The sequence below is a fragment of the Hippoglossus hippoglossus genome, chromosome 17 (assembly GCF_009819705.1).
Source record: "Hippoglossus hippoglossus isolate fHipHip1 chromosome 17, fHipHip1.pri, whole genome shotgun sequence".
NCBI lineage: Eukaryota > Metazoa > Chordata > Actinopteri > Pleuronectiformes > Pleuronectidae > Hippoglossus > Hippoglossus hippoglossus.
Window position 1 is genome coordinate 12,138,821 of NC_047167.1, and position 26,210 is coordinate 12,165,030.

The following is a 26,210-nucleotide window of genomic DNA, read 5'->3' on the forward strand; positions in this document are numbered from 1 at the left end:
GCCAAGAGCCACACCATTATGATTCCCATCACCACTATCATTACCAGCAATCTCCTCTGCGACACAAGCAGCCGCTTGTTGAAAGACTGGAGACTGACAGGATAATTTATACGTTTGACAACTGGGTAATGAAAAGCTGACAGTGCATCAGCAGTAACTGTTTTAGGCATTACATAACCTGCAATCATTTGATCAATTGACTTTAGCTATTTTTAATGCAACCACTGCAACATTAATGGGAGCACAAAATTATTCATAATATGCACTTTGTTATTGGATTGGCTTACGAAGCTATGGAGGGAAGCTACTGTCTGTTATGACCTTTATCAAGTTAATTCAGAGATTTGTCCAATGGCACAACCAGCAATGAACTCTCGGGTTATTCAAATTCTTTTAGAAGAGAAGACTACCTTTAAACTGGGGGATTCAAATCTGTAGAATCAACTGCAAGAGTAAATCTCCTGATTTATGTGCTGTCGCTGTTCGGTCCGATTCTCTGACTCAACCTGACACACGGTGTACATTGTGTCAGTTCCTCTAGACCAGCTCAGCACCGGTGCATTAGCCAAAGAAGAAGTCAAAGTTTGTTTGCCTCTAATGCTAACAAGGGAGAAACATGCTACCTTGATCATGTGTGTCATTCTGTGTCAAAACATCCAAAAAAGAAAAGAATATGGACACTACTACATTGTACTTGATCACTACTACCCTGTGCAAATGTTTCCAGCCATAAACTACATTTCCCACGATCTTGTTTGGCCACTTTACGCAGACAGAGTGAGGGAAAGGGAGCTGATTTGTGACTATGCTTAAACGATATGAAAGCCTCAGTCTAAACAGGAGCGTGCGTTATGCTGCTGTAAGCCACAGCAAACACTGAGCACTGAGCTCTTCAGTCCACAGCGGCGGCTGCTTAGCCATGCAGTCTGATAACATGGTGTGACAGCACGAAAACTGTGAGGGTCCCTCCTTATGAATAATTGTTGTTCTGGGTCCATCAGCCTTCCAGTGTGTTGATCCTTCGTGTGAGATACACGTGTGCAGCAGAACCCAGTGCGCTTCAAGAGAGGACTGCAGCTCGCAGGCAACGAGAGTGCACACACACACACACACACACACACACACACACACACACACAGAGAGAATATCGACACCGACACAAACACATGTATACAGACACATTTAGCTACTCTTTGGCAGGGAGTTTCTCCAGAGACAGAAGTGTGTGTGGGAGTGAAGGGACACAAACTGCAGAACACTGAGCAGTGGGCGAAAAACTTTCTATATTTGATGTAACGAACATGTGAGCAGGGTCGATATATTGTCCTAAAGCACTAAGAGAATGATTACATGTTACGGGTATCTACCGATAACGAGTACCGATCCGATTCCGGTGCATTTTTACTGCTGCTACTAACCCTGTGTAGTATGGAAGTGATGATTTCTATCCTTCTTCTATGGCATTCTTCTTAATGCCATAGTGCTACTTTTATGATCTGTAGTTAGACAGACATAACTATGACTATGATTTGAATTTTGAAAAGCACACAGATGAAACCTCTTCCACTAAAGAGGACATTTCTTTCAAGTCTGCGTGGCTCGTTCTTTTGAATAATCAGTGTCTTACATAATCCTTTAACTTGATTTAAACATAGGCAGCAGAATGATCTTCTGATACTTCGCCTCTAAAATGTCACATAGCCTGAAATTATAACTTTATTCTTGATAAATTACGACTTCATCCTTGTAAAATTGAGTTTTTACTCTCTGGAAATTACATATTTTTTCTTGTAATGTGATAACTTTATTCTCGAAGTCTCAACATGGGTCTGAGGCTGCGTTGAGTCATGTTGTTACCATGAAACTTGGTGGATGGTGGTTGTTATGGGTCAGCAAACAACCCATTCAAATTTGGTGCCGATCAGGATCATGGGTGGATCCAGGACTTTCTTTTTAAATCACTTTATTTAATATTGCGAGTTTTTTGGATCAGTTAGTTAAATGAATGGATTTGACTTCTGGGTCTTGATTTGAGACTTCTGTTCACAACCAAAACTTGACACTTGAAAAACAACCTTGTGCCAGCTCTGTGTTGTACAATCACAGACAGCAGGATTTCCGCACTTTCCTCAACATCAAATTCAATGACCTTTCAAGGAGTTTCCAGGCCCAATTCCCTCATAATCAAAAACCCAACGCAGCACAGTTTGAGACACGATTGAAGGATAATTAACGGTTCCAACACAAAGAATTTCTTAATGAGAATTACCAGGCTTTACAGAAGCTCAGAGAAAGCAAATAGAAAGAGAATGGCTTTAACGTTTGAACACTGTTTAATTGAGCTGTGTTAGAGTGATGGGAGACTACGTGGTCTCTTTGCCTTTTCTAACACAGCAAAACAGTTTATTGTGTCAGTTGAGTGATGGAGACATGAGACTTGAGCTGAGAGCCCAGTGCAACCCGAGGAACACTTAAAAAGATGATAAATCGAATAGAATCGACAAAAAGGAAACAATCATTTCCTTCATATTTGTGATAAACTAACTCATGAAGCCGTTTGTCATATCCACAACACTGCATGGTCTCTGTGGATGGCTCCATGCCTGGTTTTTAAAACAGAGCTCACATGAGACCCTCATGAAAGCACGGTAATGTCATGCAAGCATCCAGGACGGAGTAGTTGAGATCTGTGCGTAAGCTGTGCTCCCCCCCCCCCCCCCCCCACCTCCTCACTGTCCTGTGGTCTTTGGAGAGAAGAGTCCCTCCGAGAGGAGCACGTGTATTCTGCTCCTCTCACATGATTCATCTCCACCAGCAAGCAGCCCGGGCATGAATTATTCACCCTCAACTCTGACATGGAGAAATAGCGAGACCAAGGGTGGTGGTGATGGTGGTGGTGGTGGGGGGGTCATTGCATATTGTAGAAAGTTAGTGATATATAAAATGATAAAATGAACAAAAACGAGAGGCAGCAAGGTAGAGTGAGCTAGATTTGACTGAAAATGACAGATTTCATGTTTAGTGCTGAAGTTATGATAGTAATGGACTTGATTACATTATTTTTCAAAACTTAAAGCCGGTTCATACAACTTATATGTTTTTTTCAACCAAAGAACATATACTGTACATACTAAATCAGCTATATACTGGACTCACTTACTTTGGGATAACTGTGGATCAATCAAACAGAGAGCTAACAAGCATATTTCTCAAACAGGTGCAGATATTGGGTCCTTTCTTACACCTGAGATGTTTTTGGGTCTTTTGCCTTTCTTGAGAGGACAGTGCAAGAGTGAAGTGGGGAGAGAGAATGGAGTAAGACACTCAGCAAAAGGCCAGGTCGGAACCGAACCTACGGCCGCTGCAGGAGGACTCAAGCCACCCTATGTGAGCGCTGACACTACCAGGTGAGCCTGCAGGAGCCCCAATGTTAAAAGCAGGAATAAACTGATGTCTAGTTTTGTCTGGACAACTTAATTCACCAGTATTTGGTCCAGAGATACAACTCTGAAAAACCAAGTGCATTGTGCTAATTTAGACTTTTGAAATACTGCTGTCGATGTTGCTGGTCAACAAAGATCACATTCAGTTTTTAACCATCATCCATAATCACATCAATAGGCAACAGGTTATAATGTCATTGTGGTAAAGTGCTTAGAGAAAGATTATTGATCACGAGTCGTGTTCCTGACCTCCTGATGACTTTAGCTGAAAACTGTCGAAGTTGATGAGACTGAATCCTGCAATAAATACGAGGGAAGTGATTTTCAATGCTTGTATCAAAAGTGCTGCAAGTTTGAAACTTAAGACACCAAAGTGAGACAGAGTGATGACTTGAACTGAAAAGGAGTCAACACACAGGGCAGGTGCTGCCATCCAGAGAGTGAACAGAGGTGGGAGTCCTGACTTCACCCCGTCAGCCATTATTCATGACATTAAGCTGTATGGGTGCTCTCTCTGTATCTGGCCAGTGTAACTCCAGACCTTTATGTCACAGGTGACCGGACGACTGACGTCACTGCAACCCAAGACGACTCTGAACTATAGTGAACAAATCAGCTATAACCCCGGGTGCTTGACAGTGAGGCTGACAGCCATCGGAGGACAGCGTGAACGGTGAATTATGCAATGTTTCACACCATTTTACACAACCTGACACGTAGTCACACATAGTACTACCCCATCCATCTTTATGTGTTTGCAGGACACGCTACTGCTCCCTTTTCTCGCACTCAGCACTCGGCGTACGCACACAGAGGAAATCCTCATGAATAGGATGATGATGTATCGAGTGCAGTGAGTCACATTTATACTCATTCTGCACGTATATCAGCACGCGCACTACGACAGCGGCGCTGGATCTATGTAAATCCCCCGCCCACACATAAGAGCAGGGGTATTGTTTTGATAAAAGGTCGGCCCTGGCAGGTCGGTTCTGATGTGATGTTGTGCTCCGAATGCGACAGATGCACAAGTGTTTCACTTACAGGGTGGATAAGTGGTTCTACTTTTCAGGACGAGCAGATAATATGTAATGTGGACAAAAGGGACATGTGTCAAACTCAAGAGTCCATCATCTGAATGAACAGGTGGACGAGGGCTTCACTCAAACACTGGAGTAACAGACGGAGCATCCCAAAACACTGAGTCAGTATTCAAACCATCCACATGCACTCACACAGCTGTAAGCTGATCCGAAGTGGGCCACAGAGGAAATCTCCCTGTTAGCACCCACACCCACCCACACCCACACCCACACACACACACACACACACACACAAACACACACACCATTATGACCGCTGGTGAATAATTCAGCATTGTGGCGGAAGCTTGTGCCTGAGTGACCTTACCTGTCTTGGGTTAATTGCAACAAAGAGTTAAAGTGAGATCCAGAGATGAGATGACATTTTTTTTTTTTTGCCGATACCAATCAGATTCATAATAAAAGGAAACGGTTTTGTATCACTTCCCCTTCCAGGAGACAGCAGGGGTCGGGTCATCTATACATTTCCCAAGCAGGAAACTGTGATTGGTTGATTGTCAAGTGTTAAGGCAACCAGTACATGTGAGTCCTGCTTTATAGTCCGTATAAACTAGGAGGTTATGTTTTCGTCTGCAGGATTACGCAAAAACTATTGAATTTCCAGTTCACCACTTTGGTTCCAGACCAAAATATCTCAGTTAGTTGAATGTTGTACAGACATTCATTGTTTCCACCGGATGAATCTTACTGTTTTTGGTGATTCTCTGACTTTTCCTCTGCCAAAAATTACAATTTCAGTAAAGTGACGCAGCATCATAACAAACTGCTGCCATATTCCTTATTTGTTTTAAATGCAGCAGCGAAACAATCATCTAACTTCTTATTTTCTTCATGCAGCACTCAACCTTTTAGATTTTTTTAGCAGAACATTGTGGCTTTTTATAATCACCACATTGCGAATGAGTTGTTTTTATACTGGGAGAAGCAGATGAACTTGTGTGAACCTTTGAAATATTAACTTTGTATATGTCAGTCCAAGTCCCTGCCTGACCTTTCTGCATAAGTCAGAGAGGAGATAAGTCGTCGATATAAGGAGAATGACATTTCATCTACTCTCTTTCTCCAGGTGGGCATCCTCAATTGTCTTCCTGTCTTCACTGGGCCACAGTATTAAAACTCATCCTCTCTTATCTCCATTCGATCTTCCCTGGGCTCAGGTTTGCCTTAAGATATTGTACATGAGGTGACTGATTGTCTACAGCGGTCAGATCGGGACAGGGCAGTGGGTGGTCACATCCACTCGAGTGCACAGGACTCTCAAATTACATAATCTGGGTTCATCTGAGATTGAAAAGGTACGTCTGTATTACCGGAGGCGGCAAACGCACACACTGTCATCCCTTTCAAGAATCTACCAGCTGATAGCCGACCGCATCAGTTCAACATCTTTAAATATTTGAAACTAAAAACACTGAGAATAGGTAATTAAAACATTTAATCAGTAAAAATGTATCTGTAAATAAATAATTAAAATCGTAGACAAACAAGACACACACGTGAGGCTGCTGTTGTGAATTTGGTTCATGTTATATAATCTTTTTCTCACAGACCAAAAACATATCACAGAAGCTGGATAAGGAAAACCCGATCCTTGTTATGAGCAACTTGAGATGGGTGGTGCAAATGTTCAATATGTACAGCATCAATAAGTGGTGTCTAGGATCTGACCCCGTCTGAAGGGGGAGCAATGACACTAAACCCCCTTTCCACTGGTGAAAATACTCACTAACATCTCTTTTTTGTCTGTAATGGGAGAAGGATTCAATCTGCATTCAATCCCGGGTCAAATGACTCTGCAGCAGACACTGGTTTTAATCGGCTCCAGTTCCGATCGGCAGTGATGGAACCATGAGACCCGGGTGAACATGCTAATTTCTTATTCTGTATTTTGGTATTCAAGACGCTGACAGAGAACCCTTTAGGCCTGACATTATGAAACGCATTGAACTTCTGGGCGTTGGTGGGAAAATGGCCACGAACATTTTGTGTACTTGTTGTTTTTTACATCTTGGGAACAACATGCAATGACTTTTTTTGTGTGAAAGATGCAACACTGGCAAGACGGCGAGGTGAGAGAGCTTCTCAGTTTGGTGATGGCGAACATGACTCACCAGGGAAACGTCTTCTCATCAAATTAACAACATGCAGAGCCAGTTGGCATTTTAGATGAGAGATAGGCTGTGTTTTCAAACATTCTATTGTACCTTGACATTTATTTTGCACTTACACTTGACTACATTCTTTCTTATCAAAGGGATAGTTCACAGAAAAATGAAAATTCACTCATTATCTACTCACCAATATGCCGATGGAGGGCTGGGTGAAGTGTTTGAGTCAACAAAACACTAATGTTGCAGCCAAAGTGACCTCCTCTTCAGACGTAATAAAACAACAGAAAAAAAACAGAAAATGCCTCCATGCTGCTCATGTGGTGTCATCCTAGTGTCCGTAAGCCCCGACATTCATATTCGACTCGAAATGGCGTCATTTACACATGTGTGTTTAAGCCTAAAAGTCTGCTACCGGAAGTAGTGATGCTAGAGGACGTAGTGATGTGAACGAGAGTGTGTGCGGTTTTCCTGTGTGTCCGTGCGAACGTGAAGAATAACAGAGGATATTTAAGCTTAAACACGGTGTAAATGACGCCGTTAGAGTCGAATATGAATGATGAGGCTTGCGGACACTAGGATGACACCACATGAGCAGTATGGAGGCATGTTATGTTTTTTTCTGTTGTTTTATTACGTCTAAAGAAGGGGTCACCTTAGCTGCAACACTGTTTACCCCTGAAACGTTATGACATCTCTCATTCTGCTGAATACATTTTGATGCTTTTTAAAAGGAATCCAATATGAAATCGCTCGTACTTTAAAACTCTGTTAAACTCAACAGACTTTGGTTTGCCAGGTAAAAACGTCTTATTGTCTGTTCCAGCCTGATGACGGGGGAGGTATAGTGAGGGACAAGAAAGGGTGGAGGTGGTTCTTAGTGTGTGTGTGTGTGTGTGTGTGTGTGTGTGTGTGTGTGTGTGTGTGTGTGTGTGTGTGTGTGTTAGTGTGTGCACCCACCTCACTCTGTGGGTGAGGCAGAACTGATCAGTGGGCAGAGACAACAACAGAGTGCTATCTCCGGACAGCAGACCTGTACGGACCACAGCCCTCTGTCTCCTTTAGAGATAGTGTATGCACGCACACGCACGCACACGCACGCACACACACACGTACACTTCTGGGTTGACATCTGTGCACAGATGAACATAGAACTGATCTGGGGCAGAGAGAAAAAGCACGGAGGAGGGACACTTTCTTATTTAGTTTCATATTTTCATATCATATTTTATAAATTCCCTCCCATTGTAGGTCTGCAGACCCCCCCTCACTGAAGGAATGTGCTTTGCTGAAATAAGCCACATCTCTTACTTTCCATTTTACCTCACCCGTATAGCCTGAGGCCAGGCATGTGGAAGGCAAAAACGTGTAAACGGCTGGAGGAAATGAAGGAAGGAGGCAGCAGAGGAGCACAGAGAAAAGCAGGGGAGGAGAGAGAATAAAGGTGGTAGGGAGGGAGGTCTCCTAACAAAGCAGCTACTCTTCTGCTCCTCCCTCCAGAGGTGCAACAGCCTGACTTGTTTCCTTCATCCCTCAATCTGTTCTATCTCTCTTTTTCACTTCTTCTTTCTCCTGCCTGGAAAATCGAAGTGAAGAAGCTTGATTTTTATGAAGAGATGTTTCAATACCTTCTTCAACTTGCCAATACTAATCCTGATGCAGAGTTCCAATCCAATACAAAAACACCTGTACATTACTAACGTCCACTGACCAGAGGTTAGCGGTTCGATACCCGGCTCCTCCAGTCTGTATGTTGAAGTGTCCTTCAAACCCCCAAATTGCCCCCGATTGCTGTGCAGGAGGTGTGTGAATGGTGTGTGATAGAAAATGAATGTGTGTGTGAATGGGTGAATGTGACTCATAGTGTGAAGTGCTTTGAGTGGTCGATAACACAAGAAAAGCAGCTACATAAACACGTCCAATTTGCTTCTGCACACGTTGCCTTCCTACTTGTGGGACCTTTGTGTGTAACATATTGTCAAATTGCTGACATTTTGTTAATGGCTGACATTACACTACTTACCAGAAATCAATTCTTCTTTGGTGCTCTAAAAACAGTGACTGTAAGTGGCTACACAACCCAACTTACTGTGTTGAATACTGGTTCAGGGCAGCGAAGAAAAAGTGCCATTTAATCCAGGTTCGGATAAAAAAAATATTCTTAAAACTAGAATATCCGCCCTGCAGTTGTATGCCTCCAACAACCAGACAGGTTTTTTTTCCCAGATTCATATGAGATCACTGTGAACTTTCACCTGTAAGTGAAAATGTGTGCCAAATTTGAAACGATTCCCTTTCTCTCTCTAGACCACCAAAACCGAGTCAGTTCATCCGTGAGTGCAAGTGAACATTGAAAGCATTCTGTGACGGTGCGTTCACAATGCAAACAATGGGTTTTGGGAGGTAACAGCGAACTTGACCTTTGAAAACCTATATTTGAAGAAAGTCCCTGAAGGCATTCTTGAGATATTGTGTTCACAAGAATGGAAAAATACAAATGAATGGATGGACAAACCAAAACCACAATTCCTCCGGCCACCAGCTCTTACCCACATGGAGGCATAATTCCATGGTATTGGATCAGTGCATAGACGTGTGCACTTGACATTATGCTATCCAGCAGTATCAGAGGCATTGCAGATACTAGTTGCAGTATTGGGGCAACGTCAAATTTCTGCACGTTCAAGTATTAAAATGCTTCGGTGAGGAGAGCTGTTCCTGCAAAGTGTTCCCGAGTCTTGAAGTACCAGAGGCACAGGAACAAAACAACACAATAAAGATTCTGATCACATAGTGTATGTTGATTTATACCGATCCATATTCCCGCTGGACATCTTACAGTATTTGGCACAGACAGAGATAACAGTGCAAACTTGAGCGTGGTGGATTCTCCCTATACCCTCCCATCCCCTGCCTCCTCAAATCAAACCCACCCACCTTTCCTCCCCCGAATTTCCTCACATGACTCACACCCCTCCCATCTCCTCCGCCCACCCACTGCACGGATGAATTATACATCAGAGACCTTCTCTCCTCTCTCTCTCTCGCCATATTTCCACGCCTGCCTCGCTGCGACAAAAAGCCTTGTTTGTGTTTAACTTAACATATAGATAACTGTTGTGTTAAGTGTTGAAAACTGATTCAAAATGGAGATTTCTCGGCTCAGCACTTTCTCCTCTGACATGAATCTGTGTGGGCATGTGGGGGCTCAGGCTACCGCAGGAAGACAACAACACCCTGCCTTTAAAGTAGGCGCATCCCTTCCTCTCACACCTCGCGTTGCCATGGAGACAAAAGTTTAGCAGTGGTCACGGTAACGTATGTGGGTCAGAACAGGACGGCTCTCGGAAAAACTAAAAACAGCAGAGCAGCAGAGCAGCGAAACGCACATGTTCATTAGGCGAGGAGAGAAGTTCTGATAACGAGCGGCACCGATGCAAGAACGCAGCTCGAACAACACAAAAATAAAAGTACGCTGAATGTTTGCAGTGGAAATAAACATCAGCATTTCACTGGGATTTGAGGCTTTTCCAGGCTGCCAACAAGCACCAGAGTGTGTCGGGAAAGTCTTCCCCTCTGCAGCCTAATTAGTGGGTTGACTTTCGGTGAATGCAGGAGTTCAGTTCAGTATAAAGACAAGGGATTCTTATTTTTTTGACAACACGTGTGAATCTGAACTGGGTCACTGCTGATGCGTTTACAAAGAGCCTCTTCAACGTGGAGGGAACTGAAAGCTCCGGCGCGGTCATTCCCCTTAAAATGAGGGGAACTCTTGTCTTCAGGCAAATTTTTTAACAGCTTGCCTGTTGAGACGCAAGTGTGTTGTCCACGCGAGTGCACGGACCCCCTGTCTAAACGATCAGCATCCTTGCATTCAGTCGCCACGTTCTCCCCCCGCGGCGATCTGGCACGCCGAGCTAAAATTAAAACCTCCATTTCTTCCCCTTTCATCAAAAATGTCTTTTATCTCTCCTTTCTTCTTTATCTCTCCCACTCCCTCTCACTGCCTCCTCACCCCTTTTCTGCCTTCCCCTCTCCATTGGGGACCCGAGAGAGGTTTGCTTTAATTACTGAACTACTTTTCACACTGGCAGAGAAAGACACAGACGCACTTCAGACGCCCACACCCGCCCACTGCCACGCTCCCGGCATCCCTGCACTGCCTTTCATGCCTTGACTCCCCAGCGTGTGTGTGTGTGTGATCATTTGCTTATGTTTAATTTTGTAAAGACTTTTTTAGCAGGCACAGACACAATGCGGCCGTCAAAAATGCTTGACTAATTAAGCGATGTTTGCTATTCTTGGTGCAGTCTGATGAAAAAATGATGCAGACTTTGTGAAAAACTTTTTTTCTACTGGATCAGAGCGCACAGAGTCAGCAGATGAGTAATTAATAAACTCATCCACCACTCAGATGAGTTTTTAAAATATGGTGAAACTCAGGGGAATGTGAGCTGCAGAGAATCTAGAGCAAAGCGTGACCGGCTGGTACAGTGACATGTCTGGCTTAGAAGCAGGCGGAGTAAATGGAGGGAGGGTGTTCCCCTCACTTTTGCCTGGATCCCTTTGTGTCTTCTGTCTTTTCGGGTCTCTAAATTTGTTGAAAATCTGTGCAAGACATTTATTACACATTTCAAGCCCTCGCTTGCACTTAAATGTAATTATCCATTGAGTTCTCGTGGCTAGACTTGCATCGGCAGTGGCTGGGTAATTACTTTATTGTAGCCATTCTCTATTTAGCAACACTCGCAGTTTACATCTAACATAGCAGCAGCTAGTGCTTTACTGCTTTACATGATCACTTAACTGTTAGATTTTAACTTTAAAATGCCACTGCAAATTTTACTGCTTGGACAGATTGGGGGAAAAAGTCAATCAACATCGCGCCGACAGAGCCAGAACCGAAACTACTTCAATAAAGTCTCACAAGTTCAATCCTTTTTAATGGCGAGCTAGAAATAAAGAGTCTGGCAGCAGCTGGAGAAGGAGGGAGACAGAGAGAGGGAGCTATAGTGGGCCTGGCTGCTGAAGGGGTCTCCCGCGGGACGGGGAAGTGGGACAGGACAGCCCTGTGGAGGCTCCAGCAGCACACTGACACGGTCCAGTCCATTCACTAGGCCAGTGGCACAGGGGGAGCCACAAAAGATGTTGACCAAATATTGGCACCTGTGTCAGTTACACACTTCCATGTAGGGTATTTGGGAATGTTGATCTCTCGAATGTTAAACGACATAACTAAACATTACAAGAAACCAAACTCCCAAACTGATATTAATTTACTGCCGTTTTCACTAGAGAGAAGAAGTGGTTCAAAACACGTCAGCATAAAACTGCTGCAGATACGCCAGTTTCCATAACAACCTGAAAAGATATTATATATACCCAAACAACTTTAACTAATTTATTCTTGAAGTTTGGGTGCACGACAGCAAGTCTGTTCATCTCTTTCTGCCTTACAGATATAACAAAGCCCTCAGATAAGCTGATTGTTTCTTAGTGCACAATTTGATACAAACTCTTGTCAAAAGAGAGTCGAATTTTCTTTCTATACATCTCAATGGCAACAGGGTCGACCTCCTTCATGTCTCCACAACTACAGGAACTGAACTTGCTGCTGCCACATCAGTCCAAGACGAAGCATCTGTCGACGGTTCCTCCATTCAGGTAACATCAGATGTTTGGGCAGTGTGGCAGTGAGTCATGGTCTGCTACCTGAATATAAACACTTGCTTGAGACAGTAGCACACAGTGCATTTTGATGCAGCCTTTTAATAATATTATATTATATTTTTTCCTCTCATCAATCTTCCCTCAATACCCATAATGATACAGTTTTTGAAAGGTTTGCAAATGAAGAAAAAAGCTAATACTGAATATCACATTTAGATAAGTATTCGTCATCTTAAAGAAGTTTCTTCTCTGGTAAATCAATTCATTGAACACAGGTCTCATAGCTGACATTGCACATCAGAGCAGCAACCAAGCAATGAGGCCAGTGGAGCAGCCTGCAGAGCTCAGAAACAGGGTTGTGAGGAGGCACCGATCTGAGGAGGGCTACAAAAAACATTCTGCTGCATTGACTTTTCCTGAGAGCTCAGCGGCCACCTTGATTCTTGAGGGCATCTGTAACAACTGGGTCTCTTCCCACAGAACAACCATCACTGAATAACTCCACGGTTCTGGGGTTTATAAGCAGTGTCCAGACCTACGCCTCTCCTCAGTGAAAGACCCATGGAAGCATGGGCACCAAGATTCTCTGGTCTGATGAAACCAAGACTGGCCTGTTTGGCCACAGTTCTGAGGCACCACTCATCACCTGCCCAACACCAACCCAATGGTGAATCATGTTGGTGGCAGCATCATGCTGTGGGGGTGTTTTTTCCATCCGTAGGGACTGAGCTTGTTTAGCTTTCCCGCAACCCAAACCAGAGCAAAGTACACAGACATGCTTGATGAAGACCTGATCCGGAGCACCAAGGACCTCAGATTCCAACAAGCCAATTGAGCAGACAGCCAAAACAACACAGGGGTTGCAGAGACAGAGATGAACACATATCCCGGTGAGCAAAGCCTGTTGTGTTATACCCAATAGGACTTGAGGCTGTGACCACTGCATTATGTGCTTAACTTAGTACCAAGTAAAGGTGGACAACATAAAGGAAAATTATGTCCATGAATCCATGAAATCCACAGGGCAGGAGGGGCCAGTGAATAGTGTGAGTAGTATTTAATTGATGTAAATCATACAACATGCCACTATGATACCCTATTATACTATATATAAACTTTTAAATATGACATAGGAATTAACAAACGTGGGCTTTTCCATTATTGTTACATATTAATGCAAATTGATTGATTCACTCAAAACTGTAACAAATTTCATTAGTTGTAAAGTAAGATGTACGTGGTCAGTTGAGTTAAGATGACCACAGTTACAGGTACAGAACAGAATGGTCTTATCAAATGTTTTTTAGATGTGAGATCATATGTTTCTGACTACAGTCTAGGATAAATCGCAGAAGTTACCCTGATCTGGGAAACAGTAATTATCTCTCAGCTCTGTCTGGATTCGCATTAGGACAGCATTGTTCTCCCCTTCCGGAAATTATAAAGAGAGCTTCTTCTACATCTCGCAGCCCCTTACACAGAACCAGTCCAGGACTCATTAAGAAGTAGACCATAAAACTGTTCTTTAACTACGCCTCTACAGTCTCATTAAGTGTTGAGCCTTCACGGTCAGGCAGTCATAGCTGCAGACCCAGGGGAACACGTGATGGGTTTGAGCCCAGTGTAGTGTGACTGTACTTTGTGTGAGGGAGGAGAGGAGCAACTGGATCCACATTAAAGCAGTGAGGACTACAGAGATTTAACAGAGCAGGTGAAGCAGCCAAACCTCCCTTTGTCTCACTGCAGGCTAACATGCGAGTGCTGATGCTCATCAGTGTGTGTGTGTGTGTGTGTGTGTGTGTGTGTGTGTGTGTGTGTGTGTGTGTGTGTGTGTGTGTGTGTGTGTGTGTAATTCTTGTGTTCTCTACAATCTACAAGGGAAATTGTCTCTTTTTAAGTTGTTGCCAGAATACATTTCTTCTCAGGACTGATTGGCATCTCCTTCACTCGCCTGATGCAACCGATGAGAATAAAAAGTTACCAAACTATAATCTTTATTGGTACATAGAGTATAGTGGCATCATGTATTGAGCCGGACTGACTGACCTGTGTAGGTTATGCAAGGCAAATTAATGCAATATAATTTATTCTCCTCACATGTTTATAGTTTGTTTGTTTTTCTTTTAGTTAACAGTAAACAGTATTACACAAAAGCTACCGGTCAGATCATCATGAAACATGAAACATGAAGGATGTGGGAGGGGTCATAATAATATATAATAATAAACTTTATTTGTATATACTTTATTAATATAGAGATCTAGCTGAAAACAAATCTTGCATATTTACACTTTTAAATTTAAATATCAGGCAGTAGACACTAGACATGTCAACAGTAAACACGCTAAAAAAAAACAAGGGCCATTAAAACTTTCTAGTTGTGTCCAACTTCAGCTCTGTTGCTAGGCAACAGCAACAAGGGCGGGCTAATCTGGTGATGCCGATCACCAAAATCCACAGCAGACTGTGCGTAGACTGCGTCCTCCAATGGAGGTGGCCCCTAAACTGGACACAACTAGTGTTTGTGTCAGATGTAATGAAATTCTCATGACCTGCTTTTACAATATATGAGGTCACAGTGACTTTGGCTTGTGACATTTTAACCAACAAAAATCTCATCAGTTCATCTTTGAGTTAAAATGAACATTTGGGACAAACTTGAAGAAATTCCCTCAAAGCAATCTTGAGACATCATGTTCAAGAGGCCAAAACATGACTATCAAAATCCTTGAGTCCAATTGAACCTTTGGACCAAATTTAAGGAAATTCTCCCACTGAGATATTGGGTTGGATGGACGGACGGACCTAAAAACATATGCCTGGGGCTGAGGCTGTTGGTTTCGCAGAGGCATTACGCAAGGTGACCACGTCTGTATGCAAGATATTTTGGCTTCATTTCTGAAAAGTGGAAGGATGTGGAGACACGTCATCTGTCTACAGTCTCTGGTTAAAACAGAAAGGGAGTCCTGGTTAAAAGTGAGTCCTTTAAGCCGAGTACAGCTTGACTGAAAACAGTGAAAGTCACTGGCTGCCTGTATGATAGAAAGACAAGTAAGTTAAGGATTAGTTTGGGTAATGTTAGTAATTTAAAGTATAAATAAATTAATAGCAGTAACTTGAAACATGCAAAACAAAAGCCAATTCCTTCAGGTTGATATAAAAGCAGCTGGTGTGAGCAACATGTTGTTAAATGTTCCTTTAGTATAGTTGATATTTTCACAGCTGCACGTTGGCCTGATTTCTATGGACAGTAATGACAAACAACATCAAGAGTCCCAGAGTTTAACTCTTTGGATCTCGTCACCAGCATCAAAGCTGCAGAAAGTAAAACTGCATATAGAAAAAAGCTTAATGCCTAAAAATGCCTCAAAAATAAAATCCACTTCTTCACTTTTTTTTTCTTTCTTACTGTTTCTGGCCCCATCCAGTGAATACCCACAGCAAAGCAATCAAACGCTCACTGCTGCGAGCTGCTTTATCTAACCTTAAAATGTCACATCCAATTCAACAGACGCTCAATAGTGTCCTGACTCACGCTAAGTATTGGTTGCTATTATTTGGGAGCTATTTCTGTGGCAGCAGTCGATCCTGCAGGCACAATATGCAGCGTGTAGACTGCTGCTGCGGAGTCTGATCACGTGCACCAAACCAGGTCAGCTCCAGTATTACAGAGTGGGCTGAAGCTCGCCCACTTAGGTCCCCTCAGATCCTCCATCCTTTAATATAAAGTGCTGCTTTAACTGGGGAGAAGATGATGAAACTTTTCCTGCTGCACAAGCTTTACTGCTGTGTGTCATGCACAGTCTTTCTGCAGTTTTAACATGGCCATCAATAGAAAAATATACATCTGACTCATTTGTGCACATTTCACAGTCACATCAACGTCAGATTTTGTTAGTAGCAGGAGCTGATGCCACCTCAGCAGCGGGCTCCATCACTCTGTCGCACCTTCTGTTTGCTTGTAATCTGTCACTCGTTTTTCCCCCCGCCACAGTCTGCCCGTCCACCTCTCTCCGTGTGATCGAGCGCTTGGATTCAAGAAGCTGGGATTGTTTCGTGAAAATTCAACATGCCCCCGAGGTTGTTGTTTTTCATAATTAGAAACCAGAGCAACAATCTGGCTGCAAACAAAAAAAAACCCAACAACAGACAGGGACGCTCACACTGCCGGGCTCGTTCCAAAAATATTCCTCATTTTCATATCCACACTGTACAAGTCAGAACAAACTGATCACACACAGCCGTCCCAAAGGGTTTGGAGCTAGTGGAGGCACTTTGTAGCGATGGAACTGTTCTGAACATGTAAGACAGCAAAACATACCCCCCCCCCCCACACCCATTCCTTCACACGTGAGTAGCTTTGACTCCTCTCCTGCCATCTCTTTCTTTCCGCCTATTTCTAAATGTGAAGCGACATAAAATCCTAGTCCATGTATATTTTTCTCCCACCGTTTCTGTATAATTGCATCATTTGGGAAGTGGTACAGTTATTTCAAGCCCTTGGATGTCTCTGTGTACACAATGCAGGGGTTCAGAGAGACGTCAAATTGAAGGTTTAGTAGGATGGGATGGAGAGAGGGTGGGGGGGGGGGGGGGGGGGGGGGAGGACAAATATAAAATCGATTAGACACGGACAGATCCATATCATGCAAGTGGGTCAAAGAAATTCAGAGATGAGGTTTCTTCAGAAAAAAGGGCAGGCAAACACAACAACCACGGCCTTTTATTGAAATTGTATGTTTCGGAATTAAAAGACCAAACGTGACGTGTTCAGCAGCCTGATTTAAACCTAGAGTTATGATTTAGTCTGGAAAACCGTCGAAATAAATGGAAGCAGATACAAATCAAGTGTTTAAAATACTTTTAAATACTCTGAAATAAAAGGCCTGAGTATGTACACGCCATGAATGATTGATGCATGTTTATATGACACAGTTACCAACAGTGTTTCTCTGTGGGTTTAAAATACCTGTTTTAAAGATAAACCCGTGGTTTGAATTTTTTTTTTAGCAAAGAGAAGAAAACTTTCCCTCACCGAACACCCCTCATCTGCTGTTAGCAGGATGGGATGCACCGCACTGTCACCGAGTTTCCATGGAAACCTGTTGCTATGGAAACAAGCCCTGGAACAGACTCGGGAGGTGGAGATTTTTGTTGCAGGCGAGGCAGAGGGAGGTGAGGATAGATGCAAGAGAGAAAAAAAAACACAAGGAGAGGAGAGAGAAAACATGAAGAATTGGAGAGAAAGTAAAGCGAAAGGGCTCAAATGTGGTGCAAGCTTTCACCTCAAGTACCAGCACAGCTCACCTGTCCCCGGAAATGCACGGTTTAATAAAAAGATAGGTTTATTACTGAGGGATTCTTTTTGGTATTCAGGAGTTTTGAATTGCCGAGGGAAAAAAGAAGAGAGCAGCCTCATTGACATTCATTCCACCCGTCCGATGGGTACAGCAAACATTACATAACCACTGTGATGGCTGATGGACGACACTACAGCAAAACACACTCTCTGCACTTCTGATCTTTGTGAGGACCAACTCGAGTTTTTATATATGTAATGTTTATGAAGCTATACAAGTGTTGAGGTAAGAATACATTTAGGATAGGTACAGGTTAATTCTCTGTGTTATTGCATGTATTGATGATTGTTGGAGGGAATATGTTTGTGTCCATGTTTTGATGAGTGAATCAAGTGTTGGTTCCCTGTCGGATGTTATACACATCACATTTTCAAGAGAGCAGTCAATGACACTTTAACAAACACTCAATCACCAGTAAACTGAGTGAATGTGGCAGCTTAAAAGCAGCTTGATTTTTCTGTTACTGAGAAAATGATAAGGAGGCAGAGCTGGCTGTCAACAGGTAAATCTAAACCCAATACAATTTGCAGATATCCGCATTAAAGGAGCCGTTTCCCAGAAATTGCAGACTAACGAGTTGCTGGACTACATTTGATTTCCCGTAACATCACCCGCCCACACACACACACAGACAGACACACACACACACACAGACACACCTCCCCCTGCTCATCTCCATCTAACTCTGTAATCTTTCCCCGGCTGAAGTTCGACTGCAGCCTGCTGAGTTAGTCTATTTAACTGCTGTCATATAAAGAGCCCTTGGGGCATGTTGTGTTCTACAGTTAGTGAGACACAATATGGGCAGCAACTGGCAGGGAGCACCGTAGGACAGATGGATGAGCACAAACACACACACACACACATTCAGATGTACCAGAGTTCAGTCAGACTTTCCTTCCTCCATCATGGCTGCAACACAAACACACGTCTGTGGTGTATAAACAAAGCTGACAGAGAAGATGTAGAAAACAGGAAGTAGGTTATTTACTCCATACTCTCGCATTCAGGCCCCCCTTCAAATGTTTAGCCGTCACATTGGCTTCATTTTGACTTTGTTGCTATGCGACACTATTTGTGCTAAGTCAGCTGACTCATGACACTACAAAAAGTGAGTGGTATCAGTTCTCTCAACTTCTTCTCAACTCTTAACTAAAACATTACTTCCCAAAATGTCATATGTCTCCTTTGTCTTTTTTTTTTCTGTACAAAAAGGTCTTTAGTACAGATCATAGACTGTAAATAAATACGTACGACATGACAGCTCCCAAAAGTGAAGCCAAACCATCTTGATCGCCACCTGGTGGATAGCAGCTGTTTAGGTCATAAATCCCACCTCCTCCTTGTCGGATGGGACAAGGACCAAAACATGATACATTTTTTTCAAAGATGGTTTGTTCCATGTTAGTCTGTTCTTATCACACTGATGTATGTTCAAGTGGTCTTTTTCCAGTGAGTTTAGCTTTATTGCTAATTTGATGACATAAAAACAGGAAGGAAGGAAGGAAGGAAGAATATCTTTATTATCCCCAAGGGGCAATTTGTTTTACAGCCAGCAGTAAAAAGACAACAACAAATAAAAGACAGTAGACAACATAAAAAACTAAAAAACAACTTACATAGAGCTGAAATGTCATGATTGACAGCTGAGACTGACTCATGTATCGGCAGGACCTCAATACAGCAGCTCCATCCCCTGATCGCTAATGTGCAGACTCTCAAAAAAGCAAGATGGCGACGACCATATCCGGGATATTTTGGCTTCATTTTTGTACAAGTTGAGATGCATCGTTAATCTTTAAAAAAAAGTCTATAGTACAGACAGAAAATTGTGAACAGCACATCCACCAAACAAGTGGAGTGTAGTAGGAGCTGTTAGTTAGTTACCAAAGATATTACATAGCTGCATAGATGCACTTTTAACCAGACTGCAGTGATAAACACCTTCCCATTACCACCACTGACTGGAGGAAAAGAGCAGGTGAGAAAAAAAGAGAGCAAAGAGAAAATCTCATGGTCAAACAGAGAGAGCAAGACGCAAACTGTGACTTACGGTTTTATTTGGCAGCCTGAATAAAAGCTTTGCACCGACGATACCGACGGACGTGATTTAATTACCTGATTTGGAGAAACTTCTAGTTTCTATTGAAAGCAAAGGGACATTTTATCCATCCATCTAGTCACAAGTAAGATTACGCTGGCGATCTGTGTTTGTTGCAGCGGTGACAGTGTCATATCATATTTTTATCTTCATTCCACAGTGGCAAATTATTAAGGTCATTAAGGTGATGTAAATCTATGAAGTGATAAAAATCGGAACGAGGAGACGTTGTCATTAATAATAAGGGAACTTTTAAAACGTGTAGTTAATTCCTTGATGGCCGTGTACACTTGAGGACAAATGCAGTTATCTTTATCACCTTCTCTGGCTGAGACTTGATAAAACAAAAAAAAGGCAATTTCTTTCAGAGTGATGGCAGACATTGTGACATCTCTGGGCATTAATTTACCCGTTTCTTCATTACCCCACTCTGCTGGCACAGAGCAACCATAACGACATTTTCTTTTCCACATATACAATACAATGTGTGTGAGTGTGTGAGGTGCGGTGCCTGCCAAAAGTCTGCTGACAGCCGCTGGCAGCCGCTGCGCTGCAGATGCATAAGTCACTGTCACGGCGTCACACTTCTTCCAGCATGGGAGGTGTCAGTTAAATAAATGTATAATTATCTGGAGGTTGACGAGTAGCAGTTTGGTTTGGTGCTGTGCCGCCCGACTCAAAGGGAAACGGAAAGAGTCTTTTCAGTGCAGAAGAGAGGCAATGACACACACAGCAAATAACTCAGGCTACACATGTGGAGCTGAGACAACAGAGGGCACAGAGTTACGTCTTGTGTCATGTGCATTGATTACCTCCATCAAGGAGGTTATTTTTTCACCCCTTCCTTTTTGTTTGTTGGTTGTTGTTGTTTTTTTTTAAACATAAATACACATCAGTCCGTAACTACTGGACTGATTCTTACAAAACTTGTGGCTACAATGTTTTTATGTGTGTCCTTGTAAGCGGTAGAATAGTAGTAGTAGTAGTAGTAGTAGACCTTACGGAGAGAGGACAATTTGGTCAAGTGAGGACATTGTGCATAGTGCGTCCTCACTTTTTCAAAGGGTTGTTAAAGGGTTGATTTGGTAAGGGTTAGACATTTAGTTTGGATGGTTGAGGTGAGGGTAAGGGGCTAGGGAATGCATTATGACAATGAGTGTCCTCACTAAGAGAGAAGTGCAAACGTGTGTGTGTGTGTGTGTGTGTGTGTGTGTGTGTGTGTGTGTGTGTGTGTGTGTGTGTGTGTGTGTGTGTGTGTGCGTGTTTGGCAGTATAGCGGCCAGCTGTTCAGCAGAGGGATCCCTGCACATCAGGTTTGGTGCTGTGGCCTGGAGTTGAGAGGGTATCTGCCGTACAACAGCAATGATGAGAGGATGAGAGAAAGAAAAGAAAGAAAAGAAAGAGGTGCAGCTGGATGAGATTAAAGACAAAGAGCGGTGACAGCAGTCTCAAAAACAAGGAATGATGACGGATTTATCCTAAAAAATTAAATTAGAAGATTTACAGAGAGAGGGCACCTGGGGATGAGCTGCGTTTGGGAAAGACCAGGAACCAAGATGAACAGACTGACACGATTGATAAAATAGAGCCAAATCTCAGATATCTTAGATATCTTAAATTTGTGTAATTTCACGTAAAACATTCAATCACCAGTTTTATCAAACTCAACTGCTTGGTTTTTATTATAAGCCCAAATATTGTTGACTTACCACAAGCTACGAGATTGTGAAACTATGTTATTTGCTCCTGTAGAAACCACAAGTTTCTGTTTTCCCATAGTGTTTTTGCTCCAAATGTTTTATGGTTATATGTCATCACGTAGCGGGTTTGCCTTTAAACTCTTTTTATGAGTATTTTCTAAACCGCAATGGAGAAAATTATTGGGAAATTTACTTCAGGAACCAGCGCCTTTCTCGAAGTGCTCGGTCACTCTCATGCTCTATTAGGTCTGACTTTATGCTACTTATTAGCTCACTGGTGCTACTGAGATACAAGTAATTCCTAGGATCATAGCAGTGCCTCTTTAAATATCCAAAAATGTTCAACACCTACTGATGCTGGAACCCAAATTAACTACTCCACAACAACACACAGAAACCTACAGAAAATATTATTTAACCACAGTACGTTGAGAAAAAGAAAACACTCTTATATAACTAAACATGTGATTTCAGGGAAAGTGATGATAGGCATCACTATTAACGGGAATCAGAAGATCACAAGGCTCAGCCATCGACTGACTGGATTTCAGTGGACAGCAAAAACGTCCGGGCAGAGGAGAGAAAGAGAGAAAAGCAGAGTGCAGCGGAGGAGAGTGACCCAACTGCAGGCGTGATTGATCTGCTGTGTGGAGGGAGGCTGTTTTCACAGTTGGCTGGGTTCTTTCTATCCAGAAACACACCTCACTCACGCACAAACACACACACACACACACACACACACACACACACACACACACACACACACACACACACACACACACACACACACACACACACACACACACACACACACACACACACACACACACACACACACACACACACACACGTGCTCCTGCAAACACATGAACGCATGCCAGTGCACAGAAACACAAACAACCATGCTTTCTCCTGCATGCATATTGATGCCTCTCACGTACCGGATTGCACAGACATCTACACACATACAAATATGTAACATACAGAAAAAAACCCAGGCCTGTGATCGACCCCGTTACGTCAGAGCAACGCTTTTACTGTCATTTTCCCTGACCTCCCCCCTGCAATGACAAACCGTCCATTCTGCGGTAAGAACACTCTCATGAACATAAGTCTGCATGTTTGCTTGTGTCCTTGATCTTTTAATGTGCAATGCATGACAGAGTACATTCTCCATAACGTGTAATTAGAGACAAACATAATACCCTGCAAGCCGATACTGCAGATTAAACTGTGGCTGCAGCCAGACAACATCACATGTAGATGGACGAGCAGAGAATTTCGACAGGAATATGGATTGGGACAAAAGCAGAGTGGACCACCTGACCTACAAAAAAACCTGCTGATGATAACTTTCGACAGGAGAAGCAAACAGGAGCAGATATAAACAAAGCGTTTCAGCCGAGCCTCCTCTTCCTCCCCTCCTCTCTGACTTTGAGAGGCCCTAATGAGAGAAAAGTGTCTGTATCGATTCTCCTGCTTTCTAACACTCCGAGATCGAAGAACAAAAGAGAGGAAAGATACGGACGGAGGCAGGGAGGCAGAGTGCATCCTATCGAAGAAGCTTACAGACGCTGCAGCCAAATGAGGAACAGTGCACTCTGTATAAATAATGCTAATTAACGATATTAAAGGTTCACAGTGTAGGCAGAAACCGAGAGATGCTGCTTTGTGCAAAGACTGTTTGAGTCTTTACTTACTCGCCCTATTTCTTTCTGTTAAATAAGAGGAACAATGCATTATCTACTGCAACAGAAATACAATAACTAACATTTGAAGCATATAATGTTGACATTTGGAAGCCGGGCAGAACTAACTAACTTCTTGCTAAGTCACTGTCATGTATTTCAATCAGAGAAATTCTAATACGACGGCTAAATGTTTTTTTCATTAGTAATGTACAATGGTACAATGGATGCAGCCACAACATTTTGAGTTCCACAAATCAAAAGATTATCAGAGCAAATCAAATATTTTTCTATATTATTATTATTAGTTAATGAGCTACAGCATTGTTACCATTATCAACTGACCAACTGTGGCAGCCATAAATAAGTTTATGAAGTTAAAATCTAATCAGTTCATCTTTGAGTCCAAGTGAACGTTTGTACCAAAAACGTGTTTCTGAAGGTCACAGTAACCTTGGCCTTTTATCCCCAAAATATAATCAATTCAACCTTGAATTAAAACGTTTTTACCAAATTTGAAGACATTTCTTTAAGTTGTCTTGAAATGTCGTGTTCACAAGAATGTGACGAAGAGAAAGGCAACCTGAAAACATAACGATATCTGGCTATAGTACAAATACTTGTGAAAGTTGAACTCATCTGACGAGGCTGTGAGTGTACACCCCTTAAAAATGTTTGGGAGCCACTGCAGTATCTGAACTAAGTGTGAAAAGTTGTCGTAGCTTCTGGAATTTCAAAAACACCCTTGCACACACACAGTCACACGCACACACACTCCAGGGAGATTTGTGTAGTCTACTAACCCTCTTTGAGGGGTGTACTCCACTCCACTTCACTGTGGCCTACATTGATTTTACACACAGCCACTCTAAATATGGACTCCCCCACTTTGGACTCACGGCCAGGTTGTGATATATTATGTCGCTTGAATAAACAAACTTATCCGCAGCAGAAGACAAACTGAAAACATACAGTGAAAAACACTATGATACACCATTGTAATAATGTATTTGCAGGTGTGGATTGTTCTTTTCCGATCTTCTGGCCACACTTTTTGCTGAGCTACTCTCATTATCCTCTCATCTGTCTCTTTTCCTGTCCTTCGTCTCTAGTGCTCCTCATCCCTCTCTCCTATATTCTCTTATTCCAATTAATGATCTTCCTCCTTTAGTTGTTTCCATAGGAACAGTGATCTGTAGTCCATACTGGTCGTCTAGGCAACGGCGAGTTGGGCAGGACGTTCGGTGAGAATGTGAGAATGTGTGTGCACATGTCACATGTTAACTTGCCGCTCGCTATGGTGCAGGTATTCACTGTTTTTATAACTTTCTGTCAGATAAAATCAAAAATGTCTCTGTTGATTATAATCTGTCTTTTGTACAGACTTGACTATAATAGGGATAAACTCTCTCCAGCGCATTCAGGTACACAGATGACATGACAAATAAGTACAGGATTGAGAACAAATGTGTGTGTGTGTGTGTGTGTGTGTGTGTGTGTGTGTGTGTGTGTGTGTGTGTGTGTGTGTGTGTGTGTGTGTGTGAGAGAGTACATTAAGTGAGTAATAAAGCAGTCACATTTATGAGATTTTGCTATGACTCATGTTTAACACCGTTGCATCTGACGACCCATGTCAGCCCATTACTGGACACATTATATCCATGTGGACGGTCTTGAACTGTAAGCAGTCTGTGTGTGTGTGTGTGTGTGTGTGTGTGTGTGTGTGTGTGTGTGTGTGTGTGTGTGTGTGTGTGTGTGTGTGTGTGTGTGTGTGCATGTGTGTGTGTGTTTAAGTGAGTGAGGGGGAGGGAGGTAGTATGTGTGTACAAGGGAACAGAGGCCTTGCTTCTGGCTCCGGGGGGCTTCCCTATTCACAGCTGGGACAACCCCTAATTCTGGATTAACAACAGTAAAGAGCGAACATGAGATAAAGAGTGTGGCGAGAACTGGGGATTAAACCAGGACAGAAGACAAATAGGAATATTTAAACTAAGAGAAAACCCTTTTATTGACTGAGGACAAATAAATCCGATGATATCCTGACACCACAAAGTGCATCTGTGTCTCTCCAGTCAGTTTTTCCTCTTAATCACTAAAATGAAAAAAAAACTTATTCACAATAGAGATGAATTATTTTACACTTAAAAAAAACAGACTGTATCTGAAGCTAATGAGCACCAAACATACTGCGATATTAACTGCTGCTAAATTTGGAACAAAATAAATAAATCATACAATATATGTATGTGCTGTTTGGTGGTGGTGCTTGTGTGTGTGGGGGGGCAGGCCATCTGCCAATGTGAGTGGCGAGTGTATGTATGACTGAGCACATGCAGAGATTCATGCCTGTGTGTGAAAATCTCTAGAGGCGGGAGGCCTCAGCTCAGCAGTCGATCCCCTTACACACACACGCATGTACATACAGTACATGTAAAGACATGCAAATGCGGATGTGCGATTATAAATGCAAAAACTGGTATTTTGTCAACACATATGAACATGTATGCACGAGCACCACGTGAAGCAAAAGTGTAAATGAAAAAAAAGATTCTATGCCACCATGCACAAGTGCACACACGCTCATCCTATCGTTGATCCCACATCTCTACACTTGCGCGATCAGAATTGCAATCACCCGCCCTGCCTCTCTCTCACGTGTGCTCCACTGCTCTACTTTCCCTCCGCTGGAGCTGCTGAGGAGAGGGCTCGTCAGGCCAGCACCCTCCATCTCTCACTGTCACACCCACACCCGCACAAACAAAACACAGACTGATGCAGCAACACACACAGAACCATGCATGTAACGGTAAAATACACACATGCACACGTACACATGGTAAGCTGCCTGCAGGTGTGCAAATTCAACAAAAGACACAAGTGCACAGTGCACTAATGTGTAGTTTGGGATGTACCCGCATATGCATATATAACTAGAGTACATACATGTACTACCATACTATAATTACTATATGCATACTCCATGCAAAAAAAAGATAAGGGGGAGAAAGAGCTGGTAGATAAACACACAAACAATAAT

The 26,210-nt window shown here is 42.8% G+C and overlaps 1 protein-coding gene across 1 annotated transcript in view; it reads right to left on the reverse strand.

Moving 5' to 3' along the window:
• ece2a (endothelin converting enzyme 2a) overlaps positions 1-26,210 on the reverse strand; it is a 71,957-nt gene that overhangs the window by 1,541 nt on the left and 44,206 nt on the right. The window lies entirely within an intron of this gene.